Source organism: Cebidichthys violaceus, unplaced genomic scaffold (genome assembly GCF_023349555.1).
Source record: "Cebidichthys violaceus isolate CVI_PGR_0920_01 unplaced genomic scaffold, fCebVio1.0.p SCAF_2, whole genome shotgun sequence".
NCBI classification, from domain to species: domain Eukaryota; kingdom Metazoa; phylum Chordata; class Actinopteri; order Perciformes; family Stichaeidae; genus Cebidichthys; species Cebidichthys violaceus.
Window position 1 is genome coordinate 5,527,113 of NW_027176372.1, and position 20,818 is coordinate 5,547,930.

A 20,818-nucleotide genomic window follows, 5' to 3' on the forward strand; every position below is an offset into this window, starting at 1 on the left:
CCAGCAACATCCGGACCAGCCCTCCCTCAGCAACATCGGCAGGGGCCGTCGCCATAGGACACCTACTGCTGGCCCTTCCACTGCCCCGGACCAGTGGGAGGACTCCCTGTCTGAGGAGGAGGCAGTGGACCCGCCGGCGAACTCGCCTTCCTCACAGCCTGAGGATGGGGAGTTCTCGGGTTCTCCTGAGTTTTATTCATTGTTTTTTCATTTTTGTCATTTCAGTATTTTCTGTTTTATTTTGCGTTACTGACTTCTCTCGTTTCCGATCACTCCACTTCCTGCCTTTACGTGTTTTCCCGCCATTGTGATTGTCTGCCCAGCCCCTGATTGGATCCACTTGTGTCTAATCACATACACCTCCCCAGTGTATTTAAACCCTCTGCTCCCCTGTCTCTGTGCCAGTTTGTCTTCGTCAAGTGTTCCAGTGATTTCCTAGTGTAATGTACCTGTTTTTTGATGTCTCTGCCTATTTTGCCTCATCCCTGCCTGATTAATAACCAACGTACTTATCTTGTGATTGCCTGCCTGATTGAATCCTTCTGTGTCTAATCACCTGAACCTCCCCAGTATATTTAAACCCTCTGTGGTTTGTCTGTTCTGCTATGCTTCATGATCTGTTCTCTGGTATGTTTACTGCTTTGTTCCCTGCTATCCTGTGTCCAGTATGTGTCCCTCGTACCTTTTTCTAAAGTTTTGTGTTTTGCCCGTTCTGTTTTTTTTTTTTTACACATTTGTAGACTCCCATGCTCTGCAATTTTGGGACATTTCTTTGTTTATTAAAATGATTGTGAATCACCGCTCTGTTCCCCCGTGTTTCTCTGAATTAGGGTCCATCCCGTTACCCCTTTTGCCCCTCCTCTTGACAGAACAAACCAACCTAAGTATAGACCCAGCAGAAGGTTTATTTAAGGAGGAGAGGTACGGATTGTTATTCTCTCCTATGCTTAAAACGGGGAGTGGAGAAGATTTCCTAGTAAGCAGTCCAAAGAGGTTGCTCTGAGGTTGGCACGCAGGGAGGCAGGGAGGCATCCTCTATGCCATGGCTGAGGAACCCTTTACCTGACTTGGTTAAGTAGATTCTTAACACCCATGATTCCCAGCATGCCTCTCTGCCAGCTAGCATCCAGTCCTCTAGCCATCAGCCAGCTAACCTCCAGCTTCCCGTCTAACACAATCAACTAGCCTGCTCCCAGCTAGCCACCAGCCTGCTTCTCAGTCTGCCCCAGCCCCTAACCCATTCCTAGGAACCTGCCTGTTTTTTGGAGGGCCTCGTAGTCTCCAGTTCGGTAACCATGAGTCGGTAAGCTTCTAGTCCAATCCAAGAAGGAGGCATGGGAACAGAAAAGGTCAGCTGCCCAAGCTGCCCAGCGACGCAAGGTCTCTGCTGTTGAACTACATATGTCTCGCCAGTTCTTGGGTCAGCGGTCCAGCCGGTTCCCAGTTCCAGCTGCACGTTGGCAGTCCGGCTGACTCCTGCTCTACGTGTCCTGTCTGCGGTCCAGACCAAGCCAGGGTTTCAGGAGTAGGTGGGTAAGAAATGGGGAATGGGCCATTATAGCCCAGCCCACGTTACACACCAGCGTGATTTGGCGTCTTAGCGGTGTGATCCCATTGCAAGATGGTCTCCTGTTGATGTATTGTACTTATTCATTCAATTGTTGTTCATTGCGTTCATTTAGAGTACTACTATTCACAGCTTTCTGACAATCTTTTGTACTCGGGTAAGTGGCTCACTCTCGATGCATCATGGTCCAACATGACCTCATACACTGCATCGTGGTTTACTGTGTCCTCATCCTGTCACGTGTTGGATGCTGCCATTTGACCCAGTCTTTGCTAGGTCTCACCGTAAAATAGGTTTTAATCAGTGTGTCTCTTCCTAGTTAAATGTTTTTAACATATATTGCATTTTATCTTCTCGTAATCCCAGTCATTGCATCATAGTACTCGTGACCTCATGTGCTGGTAACTTTAATCTGACACGTGGTATCAAATGCATTGCAGCATTGGGGGATTTGTGCTATCACATTTGTTGCAGCAGCAATATTACTTGCGGGAGTTTGATCGTGGGAGAGGAGTGGCTTAATTCCATGGAAACCGTTATTAACTAAGCCATTTATTTCCGCCATCAACCATGGAAGAAATAACCACTATTGCTGCTAAACGAAAACTAAACGCTGTTTTGACTGGGTTCATAACATCATCCAGAGTTCCATGAATTTCATCAAGCTGTATTCACTGTATCTGGCAAGCCACACGTTGGTTGGTTTACTACAGCTGTATGAACCCCAAATAAACAATTTTAGAGTGATATTATTGCAATAAATGGATATAAGACAAAATAGACATTTTACAAATCGGCATCATGTAGCTGAATTAATGTTTTATTAGTTCTTTCGGCAAGATGATGCTTGTTTTTTCAATGGAGCTCGGATCGGTTGTTGCTAGGCTTTGCTAACATTGCAGCTGCACCATCAACACTCAATAATGTCATATAGGCATATATACGGCAGCGACATTATTGCTTGTACCAAATAACACATTCGTCCAGTGTCTACTAATATGAGGTAACATAGAGCTTTGGGTAATATTTTTCATCCATTTCTGATCTCAATGCTGATGGGCTTTCGCGAGACAGCGCCATGTGAATTTATCACAGAGTTGAAAAATTCCACTTAAAAGTTTTAGTTTGTACGAATAGGCGAATTAAAATAAAAGCATTTTGTAACTTGTCGTTTTTTGTGCATTGTCCTACAAAAGCCTGCAACACGTGTCAATATACGCTTGTTACATGCATACGGTCTTTTCAAAATAAACTTCTGTCTTCAAAGGAAACTTAGTTAGGTTTAGGAATAAATCGTCATTTGGGTAAAAATAACCACGGAAGGGCCGTTACTAAAGTACGCAAGTTACTTGACAAAAACATTGACTTCTCCTTTCACATTGGGAACAAACTCGTCTTCTGTCTGAGAGATCACTGTTTGTTGGACCCATCCACCTCTCCTCCCAACTGGTCGGTGTGTAATTTATTATTGGTATTTATACATCCTCGTTGGAGATTACATGGATAACATACGGGAAAAAAATTACGTTGGATATTTAAAATTATGGCACATATTTTGTAGCTTTTGCTACAAATGCGGGATGAGACGCCTGTATTATTTACTCACGCACTACATGTTTCTTGTCCAACTCACCTGCTAACTATTACATAAAGTTTAAATTCAGATTTAAAGGCATACAGAACATGCCAAAAAAATAAAATACCAAATGATAAATAACTGTAGGAAACAAACTTCTGTTTTCATGTTGTTTGTGATTAATTAAGTATATGTATTGAAAGGGAGAAAACGTTCAATATAATGCATGACACCTCCTAAACATAAAGGAGACACATGATGGAGTTGCTCATGGATCAGCATGATCATTCATCCATATAATCCTCCTTACACTGACTGCTCTCAGCAACCAGAGCTGCAGCGGTTTTTCTTTGGTCGCAAAGCAGAAATTGGTGCTGCTTTCTTATGACAAGTCATACATCTTTTGTGATATTTAATACTCTGTGTGATCCATAATCAGCAGAGTAACTCCTGCGGCTTTCCAGGTCCTCACTACAGGAAGCCCGCTTTTCAAGTAGCCATTTCTAGCATACAATTGCCACTCTGAGTTTTGTCAAATTATAAAATATACACAGAAGTCAGAGGTATTCACAAAGCTCTGAGGACATGTGGCGATTCAGTAAAATGTATGTTATAGCAATTTAAAATGTGCTTTCATATCTGAATCTGCTCCACTAGATTACATTGAAGCAGCAAACAGCCATGGATATTAGGTATCCAGCTGGGACCAAAGTAGAAATCCTGCAATCCTGAAAGTCTTTCTTCTCTCTCTTTCTTATCTGCTGACCAAAAACTCACACACTGACATTTGACACATTCCCCTAACGCTGTAAATTTCTTCTATTCAGTTCTAGATGGAAACCCATCTGCTTGAAAATGAACCCAGAAATTTTTCAAAGTAATAGCAGGAATAGACTTCACCCCACTAAGCGTAGATCCACTACATTCACACTGCTTTCCAGGCAGAAGGTAACAGCCTTGAACTCCTTTTTGGGCACTTTTTTTCTCTGTTGCTTCCTTTACAGACACTATGTGTACATGTGACAGTAGTGATTGAAGTAGGGCATTCAAGACTGCTGCATTTTAGTAGTCATCAAGTATCTAAAAAGTAGTCAATCACTGGAGATATATATTTGTTCACCCAAAAACAATAATTAATCTCAATGCTGCTGGCATTATCCAACACATTCCCATAAAACCGTTCAAATGATATTCTACAACAAGTTACTCCTAATTGTTCGTCTGTTTTCCTAACAGAGCCTGTAACGTGTCCATTTCCACTTGTTATATGCATATGTTCTTTTCAAAATACACTTCCGTCTTCAACTCAGTTAGGTTTAGGCAGCAACAAACCTACTTAGTTAGGTTTAGGAATAAATTGCTGTTCGGGTAAAAAATAACCACGGAACTGCTGTTGCTGAAGTACACAATTTACTTGAGAAAAACATCAACATTGAATTCTACTTTCACACGTAGAACGAACTGCGATCTCCTGAAAGATCGCTGTTTTTCCCCTCCCCTCCCATCTGCCCAGTTTGTGATTTAGCGGTCTTTATACATCCTGCTCGTTCATGATTACGTGGATAACATAAACAAAATACGTGGGATATTTACGAATTAAGCCGCATTATTTTTCGTAGGTATGCCGCTCCTGTACCAACGGCAGATACCGTTTCCTAACGGCAGGTGATGCTTCAACGACCAGTGATGCCGTGAATGCAGCATGATAAATAAAGTAATGTATGTATTTTCTCTCCATTTTCTTGTTGGAATAAATGCAAGTCTTTTGAAATAACAATTAAGTAATTTCATATTTGCTGATGTACCCTGAAACTGATATTAGAGCTAACGTTATCCTAAGCTTACAAGGCTTTTGTTAACTTAGCCACCATAGCCAGTTTGACTAATCAACTACACAACTTTTAAGCCAACCAATCAAACAGAATATTGTTTAATGGTTGAACATCCATAGCAATATATATATATATATGTATGTAAGTGCTGGGCAACGATTACTTAACGATTAATTGCATGATGTTCTGCATTTAATTGCGATTAATCGCATTGTTATGAGCAAAATTCAATAATTAATTAAAAAGTAGTGTATTGCGCACTTTTATTTTAAAAGTACTGCTATATGAACAAACGTGCAATAACATTTGGTTTGCAAACACTTTAAACACATAAGGTGCTTTTTAACAGCAGTATTCACTGACGCTGGAGACTGCACAATGTAGGGGACGTGTTCAAAAGGCAGATGCGATCGTATCTCTTGCACTAATTGTGCTAAGTGTGCTGACTTAATTTGAAACGTTCCATTGTTGTGCAACATGAATAAAATGTTCCACGCATGTTTCAGTAAAATGTCTGTCTTCTGTTTTCATTACAGTCAGAGCATGTGAATGCAGCTCCCACTGTTCATCAACATAATGCACTGTAACTCCGAGGTGATTATGGTTACCCAGCGATGTCCAGTAGTCTCCAGTGAGAGCAACAGTTGGTGCACGTTGTAATGCCGTCGCTTTTGTAGTCCTCTCCTTTTCATACAACTAGTGTATTCTTCTTGTGATCGTGCGTCTTGAGGGAGGCTCATACATGCGGCCATTCGTTGCGATCCTAAGAACGTTCCTCAGACCGACATCTTCCACAATACTAATCGGCCTGCAGTTTGAATCTATCCACTTTGCTGTAGCATTTGTTAGCTTTGCTTTTGTTTATCTATACTTCTCCCACATGTTGCATCCAACGTAGTCTCCCGAAGCCTCCCTCCACTGTTGCCAGTGAGCAACCGACTTTCAAAATAATAATGAATTAATTGTGCTCAGCCCCCTCCTGTTCCCCCTGATCACCCAGGACAGCTACCCCAAACATGAAGAGAACTCTGTTGTGAAGTTTGCAGATGGCACGACTATCGGATTACAAACAACGATGAGACTTCATATAGAGAGAAAATCAACAATCTTGAAGAGTGGCGCTCAGAGAACAACCTGCTGAGTATTGTTTTCACATCAGTGAAACAATAGGAGCAACAGAGGAGCTGATTGTTGATTTTAGAAAAAAGGAGGTAAAGACACACGCCCCTGTCTACATCAATGGAGCTGAGGTGGAGCAAGTAAACAGTTTTAAGTCCTAACCTGACATGGTCCTCACACATCTCCATCCTGGTGAAAAAAGCTCATAAACGGCCATATTTTTTGAGGAAACTTCAAAAACGTACCTATTTTTTAGGCCTATGCTCGAAAATTGCATACCCATACTAAAAAGAGTATCTCTACAATCACAAGGTCTATATGAATAATGTTGGCGTTATAATAAAAGAAAGCACTTGTGAGATTTGTTCAGATGTGTAAATATCAGTATATATGTTACTGGTTAAGAGTAAATGAAGATGGGACACCACACAAATTGAAAAGTTTCAGGTTCGCCTAACAAAAAAAAAAAAGCACTTACAGGATTATTATTTCTTTGGAATAATGCAGCTGCAGATCTAAACTTCTCCCAAATCATAGCACAATATGTGAACAGTCTTTCTGCAAAGTTTGAATTTGATAAAGTGAAGCACAACAAAATTAGAGAAGTTGTAGTACAGAGTTCAGGCAAGGTCTCCAAAATGGTAATTTTGGCACCATCATAATCATGAAACACATAATAGACGAGCTTATTAATCAAGAATAAAACATTTATAACTGTTATAAATTGCATACTAATGAGTGTTAATGTAGGAACAATGCTTCATAAATGATGAATTAAGTGTTTACTCATACTTAACTAATGCTTCATAGTGTGTAGTTATTATAAAGTATTACCGAATTTTCTCATGTACCAAACTATATACTTCACTTGTATATCACTAATGGTGTTCAACACATCCAAATACAGCAGTTTGGGCTTTATTTTGAAGGCCAGAATCCTCTCTGAACCCTCTCTGTGTCTCTGCACACTGGAGTTTTTCTCGATGTCAGCCCCCTGTGAGTATGCAGGGCTCTATCTCAGCAACCCATTGGTCGATTTCAGTGATTGACACCTCATTTGAAGCGTTATAGCCAATATAATTTAGCTATACTGACCAAAAGGAGATTGACAGCACTGTTAGTCAATCAGAATCAGCAGGGCGCCGTCCTGTGAGACATGCTGCTTGTGATGTTAGGCAATTCTCAGACTTCCTGCTTGGACCCATAGCCACCTAGAAACGTCCGGATTTTTGTGTAACACAGGACGTACGTTTAACGTATTTCAGTGTGGAATTACCAGGAAAATAAACATATCACGGAAAAACAGTATAGGTAAGAGAAATTGTACAACTTTTACAAGCTTTGATGAAGCGATTTCTGTTGTTGGATATCTATAGATATAGATATATCTATAGATATATATAGATCGAGATATATCTATAGATATATATATATATAGCTATGGATACCTGGTTAATATTCTGTTGTGTTCAACCAATAAACAATATATTGTTTGATTGGTTGGCTTAAAAGTTCTGTAATAGTCCGACTGGCTAGCTTAGGCTAACGTTAGCTCAGTTTCAGGGTACATCAACAAATATAAAATTACTTAATCTCCTTTTCTTTTGCCTTATGTTTTGATGCTTTTAATGGTTTTATGTGAAGCACTTTGAATTGCCTTGTTGTTGAAATGTGCAATAAAAATAAACTTGTCTTGCCTTATCGTTATTTCAGAAACCTTGCATATACCCCAACAAGAAAACGGAGGAGAGAAAATACAAACATTCCTTTATTTAAGACACTGTGTCACAGTGGCATACCATCAGCCACTTTTTGATTTCGGTGTTAATGTCTGTTTGTTCTGCTAAAATATTTCCAAACTGTTGAGTGTAGTTGAGGATTTGGATGTACAGAGTTTGCTCTTGCTGCATGTCTGCTGCTTTCACGGACCGATTTCTCAGTGTCAAGGTAACACATGGCAACTATGACTTACCAACAATAAACCCCCAGCGCCCCCAGCTGTATATCTGCTGCAGATGCATTGCCACTGCTTTATTACTGAAGTGCACCACGCTCAAACCACAGACGAACAATGAGTCTACAACAAAGCACAGTGTCAACTATTCTGGGAAACCCCTAAGAAAAGTCCTTCAACACAAACAGTCCTAAGTCCATTATTTTTCCTACACTGAGCAGTAGGAAGAGACATTGGAGCTATGCTTTCACTGCTGTGTTCTAGTCCTTTTCAGAGATAAACTGACACAAGCTGCGGAGTACGTGAGGAACAGATATTCACCGCAGGCTGTCACTCACATCAATACAAACTAAGTGTCCACATAAGCTCCAGACACGAGCAGACACAGCATGTGTGTGTGGTAGACTCTCACAGTATTTGAGATATTCTTAACATTTTCAACCCCTGCTGCTGTTGATCAGTTTTCACTGCCTATATTCAGAGGATTTTAGCAATCATTACACTTGTTAGCATAGGCATGAAATACATTGTTATTTTTCAGAATAAAAGGTTGTTACAATTCATGCTCGATGCTACTCTATAAAGAATTGTTTTTTTGTTTTTTTAGTCTGTATATCCTCGCATTTTTCTGTATAATAATGTATATTGGACAGGGTGTCAGTGTTCCAGGGATTAGATAGACCATGTTTCCTGTCAGCACTGGACTATTAAAAAAAATGCTGTTTCCATTTTTGTTATTTAAATCCTGGATATTTGTTTATTTTAGATATTCTTGTTTACTGGAGTTGGGCAACAAAGCTTTTAAATATGCTGTCACTTATTGTTAGACAACGTACAAAGGTACTTCAATTTTAGATTTTTTTAAAACTACTTCTGTATAGGAACTACTATTAATAGTAATAATAATACATGTAATAATAACAATAATAATTACCTTCCCAATCCACAAGACTATCACAGGCACTTTTTAGATTTTGACCATAAGCATAATGTCATCAGGGCCCCCAGTACTGGCCTCAGCCTGGCAACCCCTGTGTAAACTGCGTGGCTCCCCCACTAAACAGCAGTCAAGATGCTGATCAAGTAACAGTCCCAAGAGAAGTTAGGAGTGATTAGGGCAGTGGTTCCCAAACCGGGGGGCGTGCACCCTAGGGGGGGGGCTCGGGGGTACTGGCGGGACGCCGGCAGAAGCGGTCTTAAATATCTGCGACCATCAGACAGAGCGCCCACAAGTAAGATGTATTTTTGATGCTTGGTCTGTGTGACACTGTAAATTTTGTAGTGCAAATGTTCCACCAGTTTCTGTATCCACTATGTGGCACTATAGAACACGTGCAAACATGCATTATGTTGCTCTACATCAAGTATAGACCACATCATGTAAATGTCATGTAAATTGGATTCAGTTTGTCACATAACGCTGACTTCCTGTTGCCAGTAGGTGGCGCTATGACTTTGAGAGAAAATTGGCTTGTAGACATCCTCAGGCAATGACTGTTATCAAGTATGGCAAGTTTGGGACAGATTCAAGCAACTCCAGTGGAGTTACATCAGCTTGTTAACGGTTAATAGTGAATCATGTAAAATAGCCGCCACGCCACGGCTACGCCATTCCATCAAACGTAAAGGTTTTAGCAACTTTTAATTGCAAATGTCTTTAGATTGTACTGACCAAATTTGAAGTGGATGTGACAAAGTCTATAGGAGGAGTTCATTAAAGTATACCGACTAGTTATCAAGGAAAAATTCACACAAAAATCGAAAATGGCCGACATCCGGTTGATTTTAGAGTATGGTCCCAAGAGACATTAATTAAGTCCACATGTGATACATGTTCCTACCAAATTTCATACATCTAGGTCAAACGTACTGCGAGGGCTGCTTTGTCGAAATGTTGTAGGGGGCGCTATCGAGCCGACTTGCCACTCTGAAGCATTATAACCATAATATGCAACTACATTTTGGGCTTTAAATCAGTATACCAAGTTTACTTATGTTTCGAGGATATTTAGCCCCTCAAAAGCGCCTTTTTTTCACGGCGAAGACTGCATCGCCACGGCAACAGCGTTCCTCGAAACATCAAAAGCTTCATGAACTGTCATTATGAACTTCTTACATTTGTGTGAAACTAATTTGATGTTGATCAGATTTATCTACTAAGAGAAACATGCCAAAGTATAAAGACTTTAACTTCCTGTTACCAGTAGGTGGCGCTATGACTATTATACAAAATTGGTCCGTAGATGTCTTCAGGACTGGAGTCTCATCACAGACATGTGAAATCTGGTAAAGGTCTGATGACCTTGCTTTCAAAAAGCTTTTATTGAAAGCAATCAGAAGATTAACTAAGATGGCGGCGCGTGTAGACGCAGCGACCCCTCTCTGTCCCGACCATGTGGTGTTTTGTTCTGTTACTAAATGTTTGTATGAATTTCCAATATTTAACAAATAACAAGTTTGGTACCTGCAAATACATTCAGTATGGACACTTAACCACTTTGCTCTCACTGAGACAAATGATGTTGAGAAAAACAATATGTTTTTCAAATTTTCTTTTCAACTGTATTTGCAGTGTCAAATTAGTAGTCTATAAACATTAAAAGTTTAAGGTGACAGTTGTTCAACTGAGTAAAAGACGGCTCGATGGCTAGAATGTAAGTGTGTTGAAGCTGAGAAAAAGGTGGAGGAGATGGAGGACTCCTCATTAAACTAGTGTGTTACACAGCTTCACTATGTAGCAGTCAAATTGATAGTGTGGCTACAGGTGGTTAATCTGTGGATCCGGCAGTCTATGATTCATCTAGCACTTAAAACATCACCTATTCAAAGACAATCAAAAAAGGAAGGAAGACTGAGGGTTATAGGTGCTGGTCAGAGACAGCCAGTAAGATAAATGAGAGGAAAGCTTAAAAAGACAGATAGCAGCGCTTGAGTGGTAGAATGCACATGCTTCGGCACTCTCCCATCTGCGTGTGTGTGTGTGCGTGCGTGCGTGCGTGCGTGCGCACACACACACACACACACACACACACACGTGAAAACCTGATGAGGATCATCTAAATGATGTGTCATTGTCCAAATTACCTGGTTTTCAATTGAGAATTTTAAAAAGGTACTTAACATGATAGCTGGTGGCTCTGCTGATTTCCAAAGCTGTCTTCACATTGAAACAAGAGTTGGTGTCTCAAGAACAACATGAGGAATTGAAAAAATATGAACTACAGAAGCCATTTGACACTGCATTTTTATGTATATGCTAAAATACAGAAAAATGCAAACAAACACAAAAGAGTTAAAGTTGTTGCACATTGGTGATTTGTTTCATTCTGCGACATAAGATGGTTGATTCAAGTAAGGTAAATATGAGCTGCACATATATTAAGGAACACTTCCCTGAATTCACTCACAGCTATAATGTTCAATCAGCTTTCCGCCCTCACATGGCACCCAAATATAGGAACCACGCAAAATATCTCTTGCACTGCTTCTTCCTCCATAAATACATGTCTCACCTTGCAAATCTATATTCTCTTACACACTCCTACTCCCTCTACTCATGAATTGTGTTTTTACCATCTATCTGTCCATTTAGTGAAACCCAGCATCATATTATCCACTCTATATTTGTCAATTAAGGAGGTTTACCTATTTCCATGCGTTGTGGCTGAAATGCACTTGCACTTTAAGCAACCTATCACTACTTTAATAAGTGATGCTGAATGCCCTCCTGGCTTGCCAAATAACATTAGTTGTGTCACAAGGTGTCACCTATGCAGCTAACTTGACTCTACAACTCTAATCTACAACAATGATGACAGTGAAGAGCCTGCATACAGACGTGAGGTTGATCAGCTTTTTCATGCATGGTCAGAACAAACTGGAGCTGATCCATAGACTGTATAAGTGGATGTGGTCGTCGAGACGTCAACCATTGGTTTGTGGACTGGTTTAGAAGCCTTGACTTCCGCGTTTTGGCCGTCGGTGTCTTAGCTTTTTGTGACCATATTTGGACTGCGGAGAAGTGACGTAGCGACGCCATATCCAGCTCTGGTAGCAGTAGCATTATGCTGTCCTCAGTACATGTGCTGTGATATACCTTGGCAGTTAGACAAACTCCTTCCTGACATCACGACTCTGAAGACAGTTGTCCGTTGTCCACAGGTTTATTGAGGTAAGAAAGAGTAAAACTAAAACACACAAAAGGCATAATGAATACAAATAAAATGCTTTCTCTTTATGCTTATACATGCACACAATGTAAATATACTGATTCTTCAATGAAATAAATTGCTTTGTTTTTAACCGCTACTTTTTATGTATTTACTGCTGATTTACCTACATATGTTTCTGTAAACCACTGTAATTTAACATATCATCAACTATTTATTCATATTTACTTGTATTTACTTGTCATATGAACTTTAACAACAGTCATAGCGGAGTAGTCATTGACTATAATGACTCGATGGATTTTGTGCATAAAACCTCCCAAAACTAAACATTGTCACAAAAATAATCATCTGCGATCATAAGTAACAATAAAACAAATCAATACATACCAACGATGCTATCAAAGGGCATAAGATGCAGGCAGACTCAACTGGATTGGAAAACTACCGAAAACAGCGGCTCTGAACTATGCTCTTCCTTCACTTCCTGATTATAAGTCACCTGACAAGTTACAGGACATTTCCTGTTTCAAAATAAAACGTATAACATACTGATTTAACAATTGTAACCAAACACTCCCCGCCTGGCGTGAATACACGCCACTCAATAAATCCTAGACAGTTCACTTCACTGGGCCTCTGGAGGGAGAAGAAGCACATCTCAGAAACAGGCCTAAGAAAGAGTTTAGTCACTCCTGTTTGTGTGACCTTGATCTCGACCTTTCGCACCTTCCCGTCTTCGCTGGGGAAGGTCTGTGTTACCAGTCCAAGAGGCCATTCATTTCTTGGTAGTTGGCTATCCTTGAGAACAACACTTCCTGGGTTGATGTCCGGATGAGTGGACTGCCACTTCTTGCGTGCCTGTAGTGTTGGGAGGAATTGCTTTCGCCATCTGTCCCAGAAGGTGTTGGACAGGTGCTGGACCTGCCGCCACTGGTGCTTGTAGAGGTCTGAAACTCCAAACTCTCCAGTAGGAGCAGAAAGGACATTCACTTTTTGAGTGAGAAGAGCAGCTGGAGTGAGTATAAATGAGTCCTCAGAGTCAGTTGTCACTGGAACAAGAGGCCTGCCATTTATAATGGCTGTCACTTCTGCCATGAAAGTCACTAGCACCTCATGGGTAAGTTTGTCCTTCAGCTGAAGGAACATGGAGTCCAAGATTCTCCTTGCAAGACCAATCATTCTTTCCCATGTACCGCCAAAATGGGAGGCATGCGGAGGGTTAAAGGTCCAAGAGCAACCTTGGCCTGACAGGTAAGTCTTCACAGTTGTGTTGTCAATGTTTAAGGGTATCTTCAACTGCTTGCAGGCACCAACAAAGTTGGTGCCACGGTCTGAGCGGATGTGTTTGACAGGACCACGCACAGCAATGAAGCGCCTTAGCGCGTTGATGAAGCTGGATGTGTCAAGGGATTCTATGACTTCAATATGAACCGCTCGTACGCTCATACACGTGAAGATTGCGGCCCATCGCTTACTGTGTGAATGGACTCCTCTTGTTCTACATGAAGAGACACTCCAAGGGCCGAACACATCAAGCCCAACATTTGTAAAGGGAGGTTCTGTCGAGAGACGATCCGCTGGAAGACTGGCCATCTTTTGAATTGTAAGTGGGGCTCTAAGCCTTCTGCAGGTTATACACTGGTGGATGATGTTGCTCACTTTTCTTTTGCCACCAACTATCCAAAAGCCAGCTGTACGGACAGCCCCTTCTGTAAACAGACGGCCTTGGTGATAGATTTGTTCATGGTGATGCTTGATGAGTAAGGTTGCAACCTGATGTTTGCCAGGAATAATCACTGGCGTCTTTTCACTCTGATCAAGGTTTGCATTGTGGAGGCGGCCTCCGACTCTCAGAAGGCAGCGTGCATCAATGAAAGGATCCAGATTTTTGAGAGGACTACTTTTAGGGATCTTATTTGATCTCTTGACTGTAGACTTCCTCCTTTTCTTGGGGCAAAGGTGAGTCCCAGTCACCGTTCTCAGTCGCGAGTTCTCTCAGAATAGCCTTGCCTTGTATTGTGACTGGCGCTACAAACCCTAGAGGATCGTAGAGGCTGTTTATTGTGGACAAGACACCCCGTTGAGTGTAGGGTTTTATCTCATCAGAGACGCTGAAGTGGAAGCAGTCGATCTGGAGGTCCCAATTGATTCCAAGACTATGCTGCATCGGCAGCGCATCTGCATTGAGGTCCAGGTCTTTTGCCCGATCTTCGGCCGGAAAGGCCTCCATGACCTCCTTGTTGTTTGCTGCGATCTTGTGCAGCCTTAGGTTTGATTTGGAGAGAACATCCTGTGTCTTTTTCAGCAGGTTGACCGCAGCTTTGACTGTGGGCAGGGACTTCAACCCATCGTCTACATAGAAGTCACGCATCACAAAACGTTGGACGTCAGGGTCGATGTGGAGCTCACTGACCTGAACAGACTGGTGCAGTCCATGAATCGCTACTGCGAGTGAAGGACTATTTCCAAAGATGTGGACCGTCATTCGATACTCCACAATGTCTTTGGAGGGGTCGTTATCTTGGAACCATAGAAAACGTAGGAAGTTCCTATCATCTTCCCTTACTGAAAAACAATAGAACATCTGTTCTATGTCTGTTGTAAAGGTGACTGCTTCCTTTCTAAAGCGCATCAGTACACCGAGCAGCGTGTTGTTCAGATCAGGCCTAGTCAACAGCACGTCGTTGAGCGACACACCGTTGTACTGGGCGCTGGAATCGAAGACCACTCGTATTTGTTTTGGTTTTCTTAGATGGTATACACCAAATATTGGCAAGTACCACTGTTCTTCATCCTCACTGGGAGGGGGGGCTAACTCAGCGTGACCATCTTGTCCATGAAAATGAGAAAGTGGTCTCTCATTTCAGGCTTCCTTTCAAAGTTGCGCCTGAGCGACTTGAGACGGTTCAATGCCTGTGGCCTGTTATTGGGGAGCCGTTGACGTGAGCATTTAAAGGGTAATGGAGCTACCCAACTGTTGTTTGCATCTTTTGTTAGTCCTGCTTTCATTATTTTCATGAAGGAGATGTCCTGTATAGACGGAGCCATGTTGTTGTCGTCTTTGGTCTGCTTGAATATGTTATGTCCTAGGCTGTCAACATCCCAGTTTGATATCTCCTCAGGATGTGTTTGGAGGTGGTTTGTGACCTGGGTGTCACTGTATTTTTCCTTTACACGGAACACGTTAGGACACGGGTCAAAGAGAGTAAGGCGTCCCCGTTCTGTGGTGTTCGTGTAGAAGGCGCTGACTGTTGGTGGTTTGTGAACGCGGCCTAAACATACATTACCCACGATGACCCATCCCAGATCCAACTTCTGAGCATAAGGTAGGTTGTGTGGGCCATTGACCTGTTTGCGGACCTTATGGACTCTGATAATATCCCGACCTAAGAGAAGCATAATTGGGGCCTGTGGGTCGATATCTGGGATGAGGTGTGCAACTGACTTTAGGTGTGCGTGATGAAAAGCTGCATTGGGAGTTGGAATCTCATCTCTGTTATTTGGAATGTCATCACATTCTATGAGGCTGGGTAGTGGGATGCTGACAGTCCCATCCAAAGATTTCACGATGTAGCCACTGGCCCTTCTTCCTGTCGCTTCCTTTACTCCAGCACATGTTTTCAATGAGTAAGGAGCACTTGGACTTTGGTCACTGAAGACTTCAAAGAACTGTGAACAAACTAGTGATCTGTTGCTCTGTTCGTCCAGAATCACATACATCTTCACTGCTTTGTCAGCGTCGCCGGCTGGATACACATTCACGAGGGATACTTTAGAGCAGGATCGGTCCGTCACGTCTCTGCCACAGACATCTGTACATTTGGTGGTGACATGGGGTTGTGGAGAGCTATCCTCCTCCCCGCCATGCTCTGGAGCCGAGTCCGTGCCTTCAAACCAGGGTGCAGGTCCAGGGTGAAGCGCTGCGTGGTGTTTTTCACATTTACATTCATAACATCAAACATTAAATGTGCAGTTCCTTGCAATGTGTGATGATGAAGCACAGCATTTGAAACGGACATTATTCTCTTTTAAGAATGTCTTACGATCTTCGATGGGCTTTTCTCTGAATGCACGGCATTTGCGTATAGGGTGAGGTTTTTTATGGATTGGACACAGTTTGTCACAGTCATCAAATTTCGTTGAGGGCTCCCTAGGATCAGAGATGGCTTTTGGAAATATCTCTGTTTTGTGAACAGAGACTTCTCGCTGTCTGTTTGGCTTCCAAGCTGTTTTTTCTGTCTTGGGAGACATGTCTGAGTGAGAGACAAAGTTGAAACTTGGGTCATTTTTGACACTAGCGTCATAGCTAACAAAGTCTACGAAGCAGGCAAAGGGGGGATATGAAACATGATGTTGCCGCTTGTAGGATGCCCCAACTGACGCCCACTTTTCCTGCAGACTGAAGGGGAGCTTCTGTACAATTGGGTTGACGCCTCTCGCTGTATCGAGGAAAGAGAGGCCGGGTAGGTCTCCTTCAGCTTTAGCTGACTCTAGTTCCATTAAAAGATCACTCAACTTTGTTAGTTTAGAATAATCTCGGTTTGTTATTTTTTGGAAAGGCGTCGATACGTTTGAACAGAGCATCTTCTATTACTTCTGCGGAGCCATAAGATTGTTCAAGTCTGTCCCATATCATAGCCAAGCCTGCTGCTGGATGATTGATGTGTATTGCTCTTATGTGCTCGACGTGTTCTGCTGACTCTTTGCCGAGCCACTTAAACAGGAGATCCATTTCCTCGCTTGGTGTCAGGTCCAAACCTCTGGTTGCGTTCTGAAAAGAAAGTTTCCAGGCTCTGTAGTTCTGAGGTCTGTCATTGAATTGAAGTAGGCCTGTTGCCACAAGCTCACGACGAGCAAAGTATCTCACAAAGTCGCTAATGTTGGAGTTGTCATTATTGGTGTTTGAAGATGTGGGATAGGATTTAAGAGCAGGATGACCTTTGTCATTTTGAGGTCCAAGACCTTGCTCAGGAGTGGCATTGTGGTTGACAAACCGAACATTGCGTGTCCTATCGACCTTTTCATCTTCATAGATGTAAGGCTGCTGTGAGGTGAGGCAAATTGGTTGAGAAGCTGCATTGTGGCCATGTGTATGATGGGAAGCTGTATTGGCTTGGGCCGGATGGAATGAGTTGCCTTCAGATTTGATAGTTGAAGCTGGAGTTTCGTAGTTAGGGCTTGGCCCTCTTTTTGTTACAACACCATCCTCAAGCAGCTGAGCGTCTGTGTTTTGTGATTCGGCTTGGTCAATTACATATTGTTCTGTGCGTTGTGCAGCTTCTAAAAGACTGGAGTCCAAATTTAACATGAAACTATGTCTTTCACTATTTGCAACTACCGCAGCTTCAAGGGCTTCGGCCTCAGCTACGGCTGCAGCTGTCTCTTTCTTGTAATTGAGCATTTCTATTGAGGCTTCTAGCTTAGCTTTTCCTAGCTTTAGGCTCATTTCCTCTTCGGCGTAGGACATGCGTGCCTTCGCTGCCTCTGCTCTCGCTCTTGCCTTTGCTGCAGCAGACCCCGTTGATGATACACTTGAGTATGTAGTAGAACATGTAGCGCGGGACCGCGTCTTTAATGAAGTTGCTTTCTCGGACATGGCGTTGTCTGGTGACGTACCTCTGTTTAGACACCGCTGTGATGGTCATCCACTGGCTGCGTGTGATGACGTTGTTAGTAGCGTCTGTCAGCTGGCTGCGTTATCTTGCCCGCTAGAAAGCCGTTGTTTTACTATGCTGCCCTCAGTATATGTGCTGTGATACACCTTGGCAGTTAGACAAACTCCTTCCTGACATCACGACTCTGAAGACAGTTGTCCGTTGTCCACAGGTTTATTGACGTAAGAAAGAGTAAAACTAAAACACACAAAAGACATAATGAATACAAATAAAATGCTTTCTCTGTATGCTTATATATACACACAATGTAAATATACTGATTCTTCAATGAAATAAATTGCTTTGTTTTTAACCGCTGCTTTTTATGTATTTACTGCTGATTTACCTACATATGTTCCTGTAAACCACTGTAATTTAATTAATCAACTATTTATTCATATGAACTTTAACAACAGTCATAGCGGAGTAGTCATTGACTATAATGACTCGATGGACTTTGTGCATAAAACTTCCCAAAACTAAACATTGTCACAAAAATAATCATCTGCGATCATAAGTAACAATAAAACAAATCAATACATACCAACGATGCTATCAAAGGGCATAAGATGCAGGCAGACTCAACTGGATTGGAAAACTACCGAAAACAGTGGCTCTGAACCACGCTCTTCCTTCACTTCCTGATTATAAGTCACCTGACAAGTTACAGGACATTTCCTGTTTCAAAATAAAACGTATAACATACTGATTTAACAATTGTAACAAAACAAGCATCCTGTCAATCACAAGGTAGTCCCTCCCTAAATCACACCCTGCTTTATGGTCTATTTGACTCTAAATGGACCACAATTTACTAAATGAACATCATTCTGTGTTGAAGAAGACTTGAAACTAGAGATTGAGACCATAAACTCATGTTCACAATGTTTACTGAGGTATTAAACAAAGTGAGAAGTAGAGTTATTTTCTCATAGACGTCCATACAATTGGACTTCCTTTTGCAACCAGAGGAGTTGCTGGCCAGTAGAGAGAATGCAAGCATTAGACCCTTCCACATTGGCTTCACTCTTTATGAACCAGAGATTGCTGTCTGAGCTGAACACGCTGGGGAGATTACAGTGGACTTCAGAAAGAGTGCCCTTACACTGCCATAGTGAATAGCACTGTGTGGTAGCATCCGGTTTCTGGGATCCACCATCTCCCAAAACCTAAAGAGGGCATCCAACATAGACACCATCAGGGGAAAAGATTAATAAATAAAAGATCTAGCGAGTAGTTACAGAACAACACAAGGAGAAAAATAGGGAAACGTGGGAACTGTAGGCATTAACCTTGGAGAGAAACACTATTTTAAACTACAAGACAGATAAAGTCATAGGAAATGCATAAAGAGAAGAGACAACACTGTTTCCAAACCAGTGTGTGGGCTCAGAGGGGTTGCAGACTCAGTGGGCTCCGTGCACACAGGAAGCAAAGCACTGTGGGAGTTTTTATCCATCAATAGGTGCCTTTCCTTCAGGGTATCTGGGAATTGAGCCAGCAACCCTCCAAGTGCTGGCAGCCCTGCCTCTGAAGGCATACAAGACACTACCCTCACTCACACACACACACACACACACACACACACACACACACACACACACACACACACACACACACATACACACAGTGTATTCCCATACATTAAAAAATGTGCCTGCATGCAAACACACATACTCAAACACCCACTTCTTCAAATGCTCTCATCTTCCTCTGCAGTGACACACATAGACAGTCTATCTTCCTTGTATCTGGCTTCACCAGTTTCCAGGGAGACACTTTATGAATAATGATTTATTACAAGGAGGAAAAAGATGATGAAGGGAATAGGCCTTGGATAAAGAATACATTTCTTGCCCTCAATGGAATAGGTTTACCCGAAGCAGCACTCAAAGTTGGGGAGTCATTGTAGAAACAGTTCAGAGAATTCAGCTCGGTCAGAGAGGATGGTAGAACTGGGATACATTCTCTATCCCACCTATGAAAATAAAGTATAAAAAAGAGAAGCAGTGGAAGACCCTGAGCACCAAAAAGGGGAGAGACTAGACTGAATTCAACTGGAAGAGTAAAGGCCTTTACTCACCGGGGACATGACAAATAAAAAATCCCAAAATCAAAAACAGGAAATGTGAATTTGCGACAGTCACATCACTTTTTCAATAAAGGTAAGAATAGATTTGTGCAGGCAGAGGATCAACCACCAGAATCCTATTGATCTAGAGCAGCGTCTCACAGTATGTCTGAGGTAAACAGTTTTATACCCTAAACTACTGAAAGCTCTTTTATTGAGTTTCCTTCTGCCAAAATGCTCTGAGTGAATTTGAGTTCCTTCTGGTAAACAGCTACACAGTCTTTTGGTCTAGGGCTTTAGTCGTGAAAAGTTAGAAAGGAAGCAGTAGATCTGATCTGCGCTGCCTTTGTCAAGATTGAAAGGAGCAATAAAGTGTGCCATCTTGGTACGGATGACAGAGTCTCCATGTTGTTGTAATATATGTATGTTATGTCTGTTCCGCTCAACGTGATTGGTTGATGACTTTTTTTCGTGGTGTAAATGCTCAAGAATATCAACCTTGTTCTAAAAAAACAAAGAAACTGTTGTAAAGGACCGGCAAGCTGCAGGGCCTTTTCCTATCACACCCCTCCTCCTCTGGCATAACCTTACTGCTGACATCAAACAATTTGACTCCATTGGGTGAGAGAAACTCTTTTTTCTCTTTTGGCCTTAGTTGCTTATTTTTGTATTACTTCAGGCTTGTACCTGTTACCATTATCCTTCTGTGGGTCAGTCTCACTCTCATTGAACATATTAAGCCTAGTACTATAGTCCATGTTCATCCTGCCGAAAATACCACTGTAAACTTTCTGAATACCACTCCATCTCTTGAACACTGTTAGTTTGTGCCTCTTTCTCGCCCTCCCTAGTTTCTCCTCCTCGTCCTCTCTT